This window comes from Oncorhynchus masou, chromosome 21 (assembly GCF_036934945.1).
Source record: "Oncorhynchus masou masou isolate Uvic2021 chromosome 21, UVic_Omas_1.1, whole genome shotgun sequence".
Taxonomy (NCBI): domain Eukaryota; kingdom Metazoa; phylum Chordata; class Actinopteri; order Salmoniformes; family Salmonidae; genus Oncorhynchus; species Oncorhynchus masou.
Genome location: NC_088232.1, coordinates 55,042,996 through 55,056,017, shown reverse-complemented (window position 1 = coordinate 55,056,017; position 13,022 = coordinate 55,042,996). Strand labels below are relative to the sequence as shown.

The window sequence follows — 13,022 nt, the reverse complement described above, 5'->3', positions numbered from 1 at the left end:
TAGTCAGCCAGTTACTATTACTGCCTTTAATCAACCAGTTACTATTACTGCCTTTAGTCAACCAGTTACTGTTACTGCCTTTAGTCACGACCAGTTACTATTACTGCCTTTAGTCAACCAGTTACTATTACTGCCTTTAGTCAACCAGTTACTATTACTGCCTTTAGTCAACCAGTTACTATTACTGCCTTTGGTCAACCAGTTACTATTACTGCCTTTAATCAACCAGTTACTGTTACTGCCTTTAGTCACGACCAGTTACTATTACTGCCTTTAGTCAACCAGTTACTATTACTGCCTTTAGTCAACCAGTTACTATTACTGCCTTTAGTCAACCAGTTACTATTACTGCCTTTAATCAACCAGTTACTGTTACTGCCTTTAGTCACGACCAGTTACTATTACTGCCTTTAGTCAACCAGTTACTATTACTGCCTTTAATCAACCAGTTACTATTACTGCCTTTAGTCAACCAGTTACTATTACTGCCTTTAGTCAACCAGTTACTATTACTGCCTTTAGTCAACCAGTTACTATTACTGCCTTTAGTCACGACCAGTTACTATTACTGCCTTTAGTCAACCAGTTACTATTACTGCCTTTAGTCAACCAGATACTATTACTGCCTTTAGTCTACCAGTTACTATTACTGCCTTTAGTCGACCAGTTACTATTACTGCCTTTAGTCAACCAGTTACTATTGCTGCCTTTAATCAACCAGTTACTATTACTGCCTTTGGTCAACCAGTTACTATTACTGCCTTTAATCAACCAGTTACTGTTACTGCCTTTAGTCACGACCAGTTACTATTACTGCCTTTAGTCAACCAGTTACTATTACTGCCTTTAGTCACGACCAGTTACTATTACTGCCTTTAGTCAACCAGTTACTATTACTGCCTTTAGTCACGACCAGTTACTATTACTGCCTTTAGTCAACCAGTTACTATTACTGCCTTTAGTCACGACCAGATACTATTACTGCCTTTAGTCAACCAGTTACTATTACTGCCTTTAGTCAACCAGTTACTATTACTGCCTATAGTCAACCAGTTACTATTACTGCCTTTAGTCACGACCAGATACTATTACTGCCTTTAATCAACCAGTTACTATTACTGCCTTTAGCCACGACCAGTTACTATTACTGCCTTTACTCACGACCAGTTACTATTACTGCCTTTAGTCAACCAGTTACTATTACTGCCTTTAGTCAACCAGTTACTATTACTGCCTTTAGTCGACCAATTACTATTACTGCCTTTAGTCAACCAGATACTATTACTGCCTTTAATCAACCAGTTACTATTACTGCCTTTAGTCAACCAGTTACTATTACTGCCTTTAATCAACCAGTTACTATTACTGCCTTTAGTCAACCAGTTACTATTACTGCCTTTAGTCAACCAGTTACTATTACTGCCTTTAGTCACGACCAGTTACTATTACTGCCTTTAGTCAACCAGATACTATTACTGCCTTTAGTCAACCAGTTACTATTACTGCCTTTAGTCAACCAGTTACTATTACTGCCTTTAGTCAACCAGTTACTATTACTGCCTTTAGTCAACCAGTTACTATTACTGCCTTTAGTCAACCAGATACTATTACTGCCTTTAGTCAACCAGTTACTATTACTGCCTTTAGTCACGACCAGATACTATTACTGCCTTTAGTCAACCAGATACTATTACTGCCTTTAGTCACGACCAGATACTATTACTGCCTTTAGTCAACCAGTTACTATTACTGCCTTTAGTCACAGCCAGTTACTATTACTGCCTTTAGTCAAACAGTTACTATTACTGCCTTTGGTCAACCAGTTACTATTACTGCCTTTAGTCAACCAGTTACTATTACTGCCTTTAGTCACGACCAGTTACTATTACTGCCTTTAGTCAACCAGTTACTATTACTGCCTTTAGTCAACCAGTTACTATTACTGCCTTTAGTCACGACCAGTTACTATTACTGCCTTTAGTCAACCAGTTACTATTACTGCCTTTAGTCGACCAGTTACTATTACTGCCTTTAATCAACCAGTTACTATTACTGCCTTTAGTCAACCAGATACTATTACTGCCTTTAGTCAACCAGTTACTATTACTGCCTTTAGTCAACCAGTTACTATTACTGCCTTTAATCAACCAGTTACTATTACTGCCTTTAGTCAACCAGTTACTATTACTGCCTTTAGTCACGACCAGATACTATTACTGCCTTTAGTCAACCAGTTACTATTACTGCCTTTAGTCAACCAGTTACTATTACTGCCTTTAGTCACGACCAGATACTATTACTGCCTTTAGTCAACCAGTTACTATTACTGCCTTTAGTCAACCAGTTACTATTACTGCCTTTAGTCAACCAGTTACTATTACTGCCTTTAATCAACCAGTTACTATTACTGCCTTTAGTCACGACCAGTTACTATTACTGCCTTTAGTCACGACCAGTTACTATTACTGCCTTTAGTCAACCAGTTACTATTACTGCCTTTAGTCAACCAGTTACTATTACTGCCTTTAGTCGACCAGTTACTATTACTGCCTTTAGTCAACCAGTTACTATTACTGCCTTTGGTCAACCAGTTACTATTACTGCCTTTAGTCACAACCAGTTACTATTACTGCCTTTAGTCACGACCAGTTACTATTACTGCCTTTAGTCAACCAGTTACTATTACTGCCTTTAGTCAACCAGTTACTATTACTGCCTTTAGTCACGACCAGTTACTATTACTGCCTTTAATCAACCAGTTACTATTACTGCCTTTAATCAACCAGTTACTATTACTGCCTTTAGTCACGACCAGTTACTATTACTGCCTTTAATCAACCAGTTACTATTACTGCCTTTAATCAACCAGTTACTATTTTTGTACCTGTAGGCGTAACACGGTAGCCTGCCCTGATTCCAGATCAGTTTTGTATCTGTATCTGTGCTGCTGCTGTCTTGTCATAGGAGTTAGCAGGACACCCCAAAGAGATCTGGCAACATGCCACATCACGCCAGCCTCGTTGGACCATGCTGATCTTGAGAGATCCCATTCCTTTCCTTTAACAAAACAAGTCAGGATGTTGGATCAGGCGAACACAACTCAGGAGGCCTGTTTTATTGCTCTGAGGGGTCACCGGCCTCGCCCTAGCACTCTGTATAACCCCGGACCCCTGAAACCCATCGTTACAGGTGCAGATGGATCAGAACAAGGTGGAGAAGGTGCGTCTGCGTCCGGTGGTGCCCACCAAAAAGATGCCCGTCACCGAGGGTGTGGTAGAGATTAAGTACAGGAACGGCTGGGTCCAGATCTGTGATGTGGGATGGACCTCCAAAAACACTCGGGTCATCTGTGGTATGCTGGGGTTTCCTGACGAGAAAAAGGTCAACAAGAACTTCTACAAGTAAGTTATACATTTTAAATGTACATTTTTGATATTTTGCAGACACAGTTATCCACAGCGACTTACAGTTTGTGCATTCATCTTAAGGTAGCGAGGAAGCAGGGATTCACTCATATCAGTCATTAACGACGGGTTGGTTGTTTAGCAACAAAACAGACGCATGAACAACTTTTGGGTAAAACAGACGGTGTAGAAAACATGTAAACTATATTTCATCACCATATGTTTATTGTAAACATAAATGCATTTGCACAATGGGCACTTGTTGTCTCTCAAATACATTGTTACATTTGTTGGTTAGCTAGCCATATTAGCATTGACATAAAATCAATCAAAACACCTCAAAACAAGACATGGTATCAATAACAAGACAACAACGAGCTGAAACGAGCCACATACAGTTCCTCACATGGCAGCTTCTTGTCATTGTTGCTAGCTATTTGACCGTTCAGAATCATAGCAACGGGTGGCTTCCGGCCACAACAGTAAACATGGTAACTACTGGGCTTTGTTAGAGAGAACAACGGTAACCATGGTAACTACTGGGCTATGTTAGAGAGAGAGAACAATGGTAACCATGGTAACTACTGGGCTATGTTAGAGAGAGAGAACAATGGTAACTACTGGGCTCTCTCAGAGAGAACAGTGGTAACCATGGTAACTACTGGGCTCTCTTAGAGAGAACAGCGGTAACCATGGTAACTACTGGGCTCGGTCAGAGAGAGAGAACAACGGTAACCATGGTAACTATGGGGCTCTCTTAAAGAGAGAACAACAGTAACCATGGTAACTACTTGGCTCTGTTAGATAGAACAACAGTAACCATGGTAATTACTGGTCTCTCTTAGAGAGGCAACAACAGTAACCATGGTAACTACAGGGCTCTCTTAGAGAGAACATCCATGGAAATGCAGGAAAACTCCACTGGTGACCAGGGCTCACATATTCAGACATTAAATCCATACTAAATCCACAAACACACACACACACAATGAACCACAGACAGAAGAGTCCTTAAGATGTTTGTGTTTGGTTCTGGGACAGGTCTTTTTAGTGTTCTTGCTGTTTGTTTTGGGTGTTCTATGCACACAGTGAAGGAAAGGAATGCTAGTTAATTGTCTGCAGAACAGAACAGAGTCGAACAAAACAGAGCATAGCAGAACAGAACAGAATAGAGCAGAGCAGAGCAGAACAGAACAGAGCAGAGCAGAGCAGAACAGAAAACAGAGCAGAGCAGAACAGAACAGAACAGAGCAGAGCAGAACAGAACAGAATAGAGCAGAGCAGAACAGAGCAGAGCAGAGCAGAGCAGAGCAGAGCAGAACAGAGCAGAACAGAGCAGAACAGAACAGAGCAGAACAGAACAGAACAGAGCAGAACAGAGCAGAACAGAGCAGAACAGAGCAGAACAGAACAGAACAGAGCAGAACAGAGCAGAGCAGAACAGAGCAGAACAGAGCAGAGCAGAGCAGAACAGAACAGAACAGAACAGAGCAGAGCAGAACAGAACAGAGCAGAACAGAAACAGAGCAGAGCAGAACAGAACAGAGCAGAACAGAGCAGAGCAGAATCAGAACAGAGCAGAGCAGAGCAGAACAGAGCAGAACAGAGCAGAGCAGAACAGAATAGAGCAGAACAGAGCAGAACAGAGCAGAGCAGATCAGAACAGAACAGAACAGAGCAGAACAGAGCAGAGCAGAACAGAGCAGAGAACAGAGCAGAACAGAACAGAGCAGAGGTTTTTTATGAAGCGGTATGATATTCTGGACAGGGAAAACAACACAGGCTTTTCCAGATACAACAGGCGGTTATCATTTCAAGCAAATATTTCTGACAACATCAAGTATGTATAGGCTGTGTAGTATGGTAAAGTACTAAAGGGGCTTCTGCTGGTGGTTTCATTACAATATGTTTGAGAAATATATGATATTTTACTGGCTGGCCTGGCTAGGGGAACTGGTCCAAAACATGGTAGAAGGGTTGATGATATTTTCATAGTGTCCATAAAGCTTTTCACTGGTTTTGGTTGATTTTCCTCATACAGGTACCTCTGACTTTACACATAGTTTATGTTGCCTGGTAACAGACTGGGGGGCAGTACATAGTTAGGTCACTGGTATGTTGGATGGAGACAACAGACTGGGGGCCAGTACATAGTTAGGTTACATATAGTTAGGTTACTGGTATGTTGCCTGGTAACAGACTGGGGGCCAGTACATAGTTAGGTTACTGGTATGTTGCCTGGAGACAGACTGGGGGCCAGTACATAGTTAGGTTACTGGTATGTTGCCTGGTAACAGACTGGGGGCCAGTACATAGTTAGGTTACTGGTATGTTGCCTGGAGACAGACTGGGGGCCAGTACATAGTTAGGTTACTGGTATGTTGCCTGGAGACAGACTGGGGGGCCAGTACATAGTTAGGTTACTGGTATGTTGGATGGAGACAGACTGGGGGCCAGTACATAGTTAGGTTACTGGTATGTTGCCTGGAGACAGACTGGGGGCCAGTACATAGTTAGGTTACTGGTATGTTGGTTACTGGAAACAGACTGGGGGCCAGTACATAGTTAGGTTACTGGTATGTTGCCTGGTAACAGACTGGGGGCCAGTACATAGTTAGGTTACTGGTATGTTTTAACAAGCCAGTACATAAGTTAAGATGTTGCCTGGTAACAGACTAGTGTGTCTGACCTGGTAACATGCTGCCTGGTTTTAGTCCTGTATGTCACCGTGACATGGTAACAGACTGGGGGCCAGTACATAGTTAGGTTACCATTTAAACTAGGTTATACAAACACTACCATTCAGCAGTATGTTGCCTAGAGACAGTCACTTAGAAATTCATAGTTGGGTTACTGGTTTTTGAAAGAAAAGGTACTGGTATGTTTTTTTATGCATTAAAATAACATCAAATTGACTGGGGGCCAGTACAAGTTAGGTTACAGTATAGACATTGTTAATGTTGTAAATGACTGTTAGGTTAGCTGGTAAAACTGGGGGCCAGTACATAGATCTTTAATGGAATATCTACTGGAACAGACTGGGGGCCAGTACATAGTTAGGTTACTGGTATGTTAGTAACAGACCCATTATCAGCAACTGGGGGGCCAGTACAGGTTACACTCCTGGTAACAGTTCCAATGGCTTGTTGTTGTTTGGAATGTTGCCTAGATGGGGGCCAGTACATAGTTAGGTTAATGTTGATCAGAGGCAGTACAATTGGTCATTAGAAAACCCTGGTATGTTTGGTAACAGAATTATGTTACTTAGCTGGTAACAGACTGTACATAAAACTGTTCTGATTAAAGAAGCACTGGTAAAGACTGGCCTTCTTTAGACTACATAGTTGTTATTATCTGGAGACATCAGCATTTCTGGTATGTTTGATTACAGGCTACCTGGTAAAATGGGGGCCAGAAACAATAACAGACAGTACATAGTTTTCTTCTGGAAAAGACTGGGGGGCCAGTACATAGTTAGGTTACTGGTAGTCTATTCTTGTTCTGAGAAATGACTGGGGGCCAGCATAGTTAGGTTACTGGTATTCTGGTAACAGACTGGGGGCCAGTACATGCGTACATAGTTAAATGCCTGACAGACTGGGGGCCAGAAGTTAGGTTAAGTATTTGGTAACAGACTGGGGGGCCAGTACATAGTTAGGTTACTGGTATGTTGCCTAGAGACAGACTCCTTACTGGTAGAGAAACAGAGCTACAGTTAGGTTACTGGTATGTTGCCTGGTCTAACTGGGGGGCCAGTACATAGTTAGGTTACTGGTATGTTTACAGATGGGGGCCAGTACATAGTTAGGTTACTGGTATTTAGCAGACTGGGGGCCAGTACATAGTTAGGTTACCAGACTGGGGGGCCAGCATAGTTAGGTTACTGGTATGTTGCCTGGTAAAACTGGGGGCCAGTACCTTTTTAAAGAAAGAGGCATTCTAGTGTGTCTGTGGTTGTTTTAGGGACATTCCATTTAAAGGTTATACAAACACTACCCCAGTTTGGGGTCACTTAGAAACAACTAATTTTTAGCATTAAAATAAACAAATTGAAGAGGACATTGTTAATGTTGTAAATGACTGTTGTAGTGGAAACTGACTTTAATGGAGTGTCATCAGTTTGCAGAAACAGACAGGCTAATGGTCATTAGTCCTTTTCATTACTGGCTGATTAAAGCTTTAGACTCATTATCTGGAGCATCAGCAGATTACAAAATGGCCAGAAACAATGACCTTTCTTCTGAAAAACACCTGAGAAATGAAGTCGAGAAATTCAACTGAAGATTTTCAACAGTGAAGCCCTTCAGAGAACAGCTCAAACACTAGAATAGAAAGAGGATGCAGTGCACAACAGAACAAGAGGACAAGTACACTAGAGTGTCTAGTTTGGAAACAGAGTTGTCCTCAACTGGCAGCTTCATTAAAAGCAAAACACCATATCAGTCAGACTGCAAAGAAAAAGCCATATCCAATGGCCAAAAAAAAAATATTAAGATGGGCAAAAGAACATAGACACTGGACAGAGGAACTCTGCCTAGAAGGCCAGCATCCCGGATGCTAGTAATGTGACACAGTATAATCGTGTACTGAATATAGTAATGGGATGCAGTATAATGGTGTACTGAATGTAGTAATGTGATGCAGTATAATGGTGTACTGAATATAGTAATGGTGATGAATGTATAATGCAGTATAATGGTGTACTGAATGTAGTAATGGGATGTATGATGGTGTACTGAATGTAGTAATGGTGATGCAGTATAATGGTGTACTGAATGTAGTAATGTGATGCAGTATAATGGTGTACTGAATATAGTAATGTGATGTACTGAATGTAGTAATGCTGAATGTAGTAATGTGATGCAGTATAATGGTGTACTGATGGGATGTAGTAATGGGATGCAGTATAATGGTGTACTGAATGTGAAGTAATGGGGATGCTGAATGTAGTAATGGGATGGTGTACTGAATGTAGTAATGGGATGCAGTATAATGGTGTACTGAATGTAGTAATGGGATGCAGTATATGGTGTATGGTGTACTGAATGTAGTAATGGGATGCAGTATAATGGTGTACTGAATGTAGTAATGGGATGCAGTATGATGGTGTACTGAATGTAGTAATGTGATGCAGTATAATGCTGGACTGAATGTAGTAATGGGATGCAGTATAATGGTGTACTGAATGTAGTAATGTGATGCAGTATAATGGTGTACTGAATGTAGTAATGGGATGCAGTATGATGGTGTACTGAATGTAGTAATGTGATGCTGAATGTAGTAAGTATAATGGTGTACTGAATGTAGTAATGTGATGCAGTATAATGGTGTACTGAATGTAGTAATGCAGTATAATGGACTGAATGTAGTAATGTGATGCTGAATGTAGTAGTGGGAAGTATAATGGTGTACTGAATGTAGTAATGGGATGCAGTATAATGGTGTACTGAATGTAGTAATGATGGATGTACTGAAGTAGTAATGGGATGATGGTGTACTGAATGTAGTAATGGGATGCAGTATAATGGTGTACTGAATGTAGTAATGGGATGCAGTATAATGGTGTGAATGTAGTAATGGGATGCAGTAATGGTGTACTGAAGTAGGGATGCAGTATAATGGTGTACTGAATGTAGTAATGTGATGCAGTATAATGCTGTACTGAATGTAGTAATGGGATGCAGTATAATGGTGTACTGAATGTAGTAATGGGATGCAGTATAATGGTGTACTGAATGTAGTAATGGGATGCAGTATAATGGTGTACTGAATGTAGTAATGGGCAGTATAATGGTGTATGCAGTATAATGGTGTACTGAATGTAGTAATGGGATGCAGTATAATGGTGTACTGAATGTAGTAATGGGATGCAGTATAATGCTGGACTGAACATGCAGTATAATGGTTACTGAATGTAGTTGCCTCAGACGTATGTTGGTTAAACAGTACTGAATGAAGATACATGTGGCAGTTAATGGTGGAATATAGTAATGTGATGCAGTATAATGTACTGAAGTAGTAATGTGACACCGTGTACTGAATATAGTAATGTGATGCAGTATAATGGTGTACTTGCAGTATAATGCTGGACTGAATGTAGTAATGTGATTTTAATCCAGTACTGAATGTAGTAATGTGAAACAGGTTTTTATGCAGTATAATGGTGTAAATGTAATGGGATGCAGTATAATGGTGTACTGAATGTAAATGTATAAAATAAAACATAGTCAGACCCTTTACTGTGAGACTGAACACTTTTACGGTTGTAATTGTTAAACAGGGTCAGGTGCATACAGGGCATTCAGATGTTTCCATTGATCATCCAGAATAATCTCGTTTTTGAGATGTTTACTGTGAGACGTAAACTTGATGATGGAGTCCACCTGTGGTAAATTCATGATTTGGAAAGGTACCACACCTGTCTGTATAAGGTCCCACAGTTGGCAGTGCATGTCAGAACAAAAACCAAGCCATGAGGTTGAAGGAATTGTCCTTTGAGCTTCGAGTCAGGATTGTGTTGAGGCACAGATCTGGGGAAGGATACCAAAACATTTCTGCAGCATTGAAGGTCCCCAAGAACACAGTGGCCTCCATCATTCTTAAATGGAAATAGTTTGGAAACCTGGCACCATCCCTACGGTGAAGCATGGTGGTGTCAGCATCATGCTGTGGGGATGTTTTTCAGCAGCAGTGACTGGGATACTAGTCAAGATCGAGGGAAACATGAACAGAGCAAAGTATAGGGATCCTTGATGATCACCTGCTCCAGAGGACTCAGGACCTCAGACTGGGGTGAAGGTTCACCTTCCAACAAGACAATCACCCTAAGCACACAGCCAAGACAACGCAGAAGTGGCAAGTCTTTGAATGTCCTTGAGTGACCCAGCCAGAGCCCAGACTTGAACACCAATTTAAAATCTCTGGAGAGACCTGAAAATAGCTGAGTAAAGGGTCTGAATACTGAATATCTGAATGTGTGTGTGTGTGTGTGTGTGTGTGTGTGTGTGTGTGTGTGTGTGTGTGTGTGTGTGTGTGTGTGTGTGTGTGTGTGTGTGTGTGTGTGTGTGTGTGTGTCTGCACATGCATGTGTGTGTGGTGTGTGTGTGTGTGTGTGTGTGTGTGTGTGTGTGTGTGTGTGTGTGTGTGTGTGTGTGTGTGTGTGTGTGTGTGTGTGTGTGTGTGTGTGTGTGTGTGTGTGAACGTCTGCTCTCAGTGATGTGTTGGTGATGTTTCCGTTGCAGAAACCGTCTGCGAAAGAGAGCAGCAGAGAGCCAAGGTCAAAAGGTCAAAGCCAAGGTTCATGTTTCTGCTGGTGCCAGGTATAGTTACCTCAGGGAACAACCCACTGTCCTGCCCCTCTCCCCCCAAAGACTGGGGCTGCCGTCCAAACGCCACACTATCTCTACGTAGTGCACTACTTCTAAACAGGGCCCATAGGGTAGTGCACTATGTAGGGAATAGGGTGCCGTTTGGGACTCTGACAGTGGGTTTCCTGCAGTGGTCATAGTAGTAGTAGTAACTTTCTAGAACGTTCAAGAACCTTTACCCAGCTGGCTTTCATTCCCTCACTGCCTCATCTAACTAACATGGTGTGACTTCATCTAACTCTACCTTATTTAACCGTTCCTAGTCACACAAATGCAACTCAACTAATCTGGTGGGCATAGAGCTCAGGCTCACACATGCGGTTGAAGTCGGAAGTTTACATACACCTTAGCCAAGTACATTTCAACTCAGTTTTTCACAATTCCTGACATTTAATCCTAGTAAAAATCCCCTGTCTTAGGTCAGTTAGGATCACTACTTTATTTTAAGAATGTGAAATGTCAGAATAATAGTAGACAGAATGATTTATTTCAGCTTTTATTTCTTTCATCACATTCCCAGTGGGTCAGAAGTTTACATACACTCAATTAGTATTTGGTAGCATTGCCTTTAAATTGTTTGACTTGGGTCAAACGTTTCAGGTAGCCTTCCACAAGCTTCCCACAATAAGTTGGGTGAATTTTGGTCCATTCCTCCTGACAGAGTTGTAACTGAGTCAGGTTTGTACACGCCTTTTCAGTTCTGCCCACAAATATTCTTTTTGATTGAGGTCAGGGCTTTGTGGTGGCCACTCCAATACCTGAAGCCTGAACTGAAGCCATTTTACCACAACTTTGGAAGTATGCTTGGGGTCATTGTCCATTTGGAAGACCCATTTGCGACCAAGCTTTAACTTAACTGATGTCTTGAGATGTTACTTCAACATATCCACATAATTTCCCCCTCCCCATGATGGTGATCTATTTTGTGAAGTGCACCAGTCCCCTCTGCAGCAAAGCACCCCCACAACATGATACTGCCATCCCCACAACATGATGCTGCCTCCCCCATGCTTCACGGTTGGGACGGTGTTCTTCGGCTTGCAAGCCTCCCCCTTTTTCCTCCAAACATAACGATGGTCATTATGGCCAAACAGTTCTATTTTTGTTTCATCAGACCAGAGGACATTTCTCCAAAAGGTACAATCTTTGTCCCCATCTGCAGTTGCAAACCATAGTTTTTTTATGGGGGTTTTGGAGCAGTGGCTTCTTCCTTGCTGAGCGGCCGTTCAGGTTATGTCGATATAGGACTCGTTTTACTGTGGATATAGATACTTTTGTACCTGTTTCCTCCAGCATCTTCACAAGGTCCTTTGCTGTTGTTCTGGGATTGATTTGCACTTTTTGCATCAAAGTACGTTCATCTCGAGGAGACAGAACGCGTCTCCTTTCTGAGTGGTATGACATCTGCGTGGTCCCATGGTGTTTATACTTGCGTACTATTGCTTGTTCAGATGAGCGTGGTACCTTCAGGCATTTGGAAATTGCTCCCAAGGACGAACCAGACTTGTTGAGGTCTACAATTTGTTTTCTTTGGTCTTGGCTGATTTCTTTTGATTTTCCCATGATGTCAAGCAAAGAGACCCTGAGTTTGAAGGTAGACCTTGAAATACATCCACAGGTACACCTCCAATTGACTCAAATGATGTCAATGAAACTATCAGAAGCTTCTAAAGCCATGACATTTTCTGGAATTGTCCAAGTTGTTTAAAGGCACAGTCAACTTAGTGTATGTAAACTTATGACCCACTGGAATTGTGATACATTGAATTATAAGTGAAATAATCTGTCTAATTGGAAAAAATACTTGTCATGCACAAAGTAGATGTCCTAACCGACTTGACAACACTATAGTTTGTTAACAAGAAGTGTGTGGAGTGGTTGAAAAACAAGTTTTAATGACTCCAACTTAAGTGTATGTAAACTTTCCACTGTATGATTGAAAAATGTAAAATTGTGTTACATTTTGTGAAGATATTCTCTTTTAAAGCAAGAAGTCCTTTTGAAAAGCACATTTTATGTGAATAATGTCAATCTTCCCTCTGTTTAAATGTGCATTTCATTTCCATAGTTTAACATAGTTATATTTAGTTATATTTCTATAGTTTAACATAGTTATATTTCTATAGTTTAACATAGTTATATTTCCATAGTTTAACATAGTTATATTTCTATAGTTTAACATAGTTATATTTAGTTATAGTTTCCATAGTTTAACATATTTATATTTAGTTATATTTCTATAGTTTAACAT

At 41.0% G+C, this 13,022-nt stretch overlaps 1 pseudogene; it reads left to right on the top strand.

Moving 5' to 3' along the window:
- LOC135508546 (lysyl oxidase homolog 3B-like) overlaps window positions 1-13,022 on the top strand; it is a 117,637-nt pseudogene that overhangs the window by 45,384 nt on the left and 59,231 nt on the right.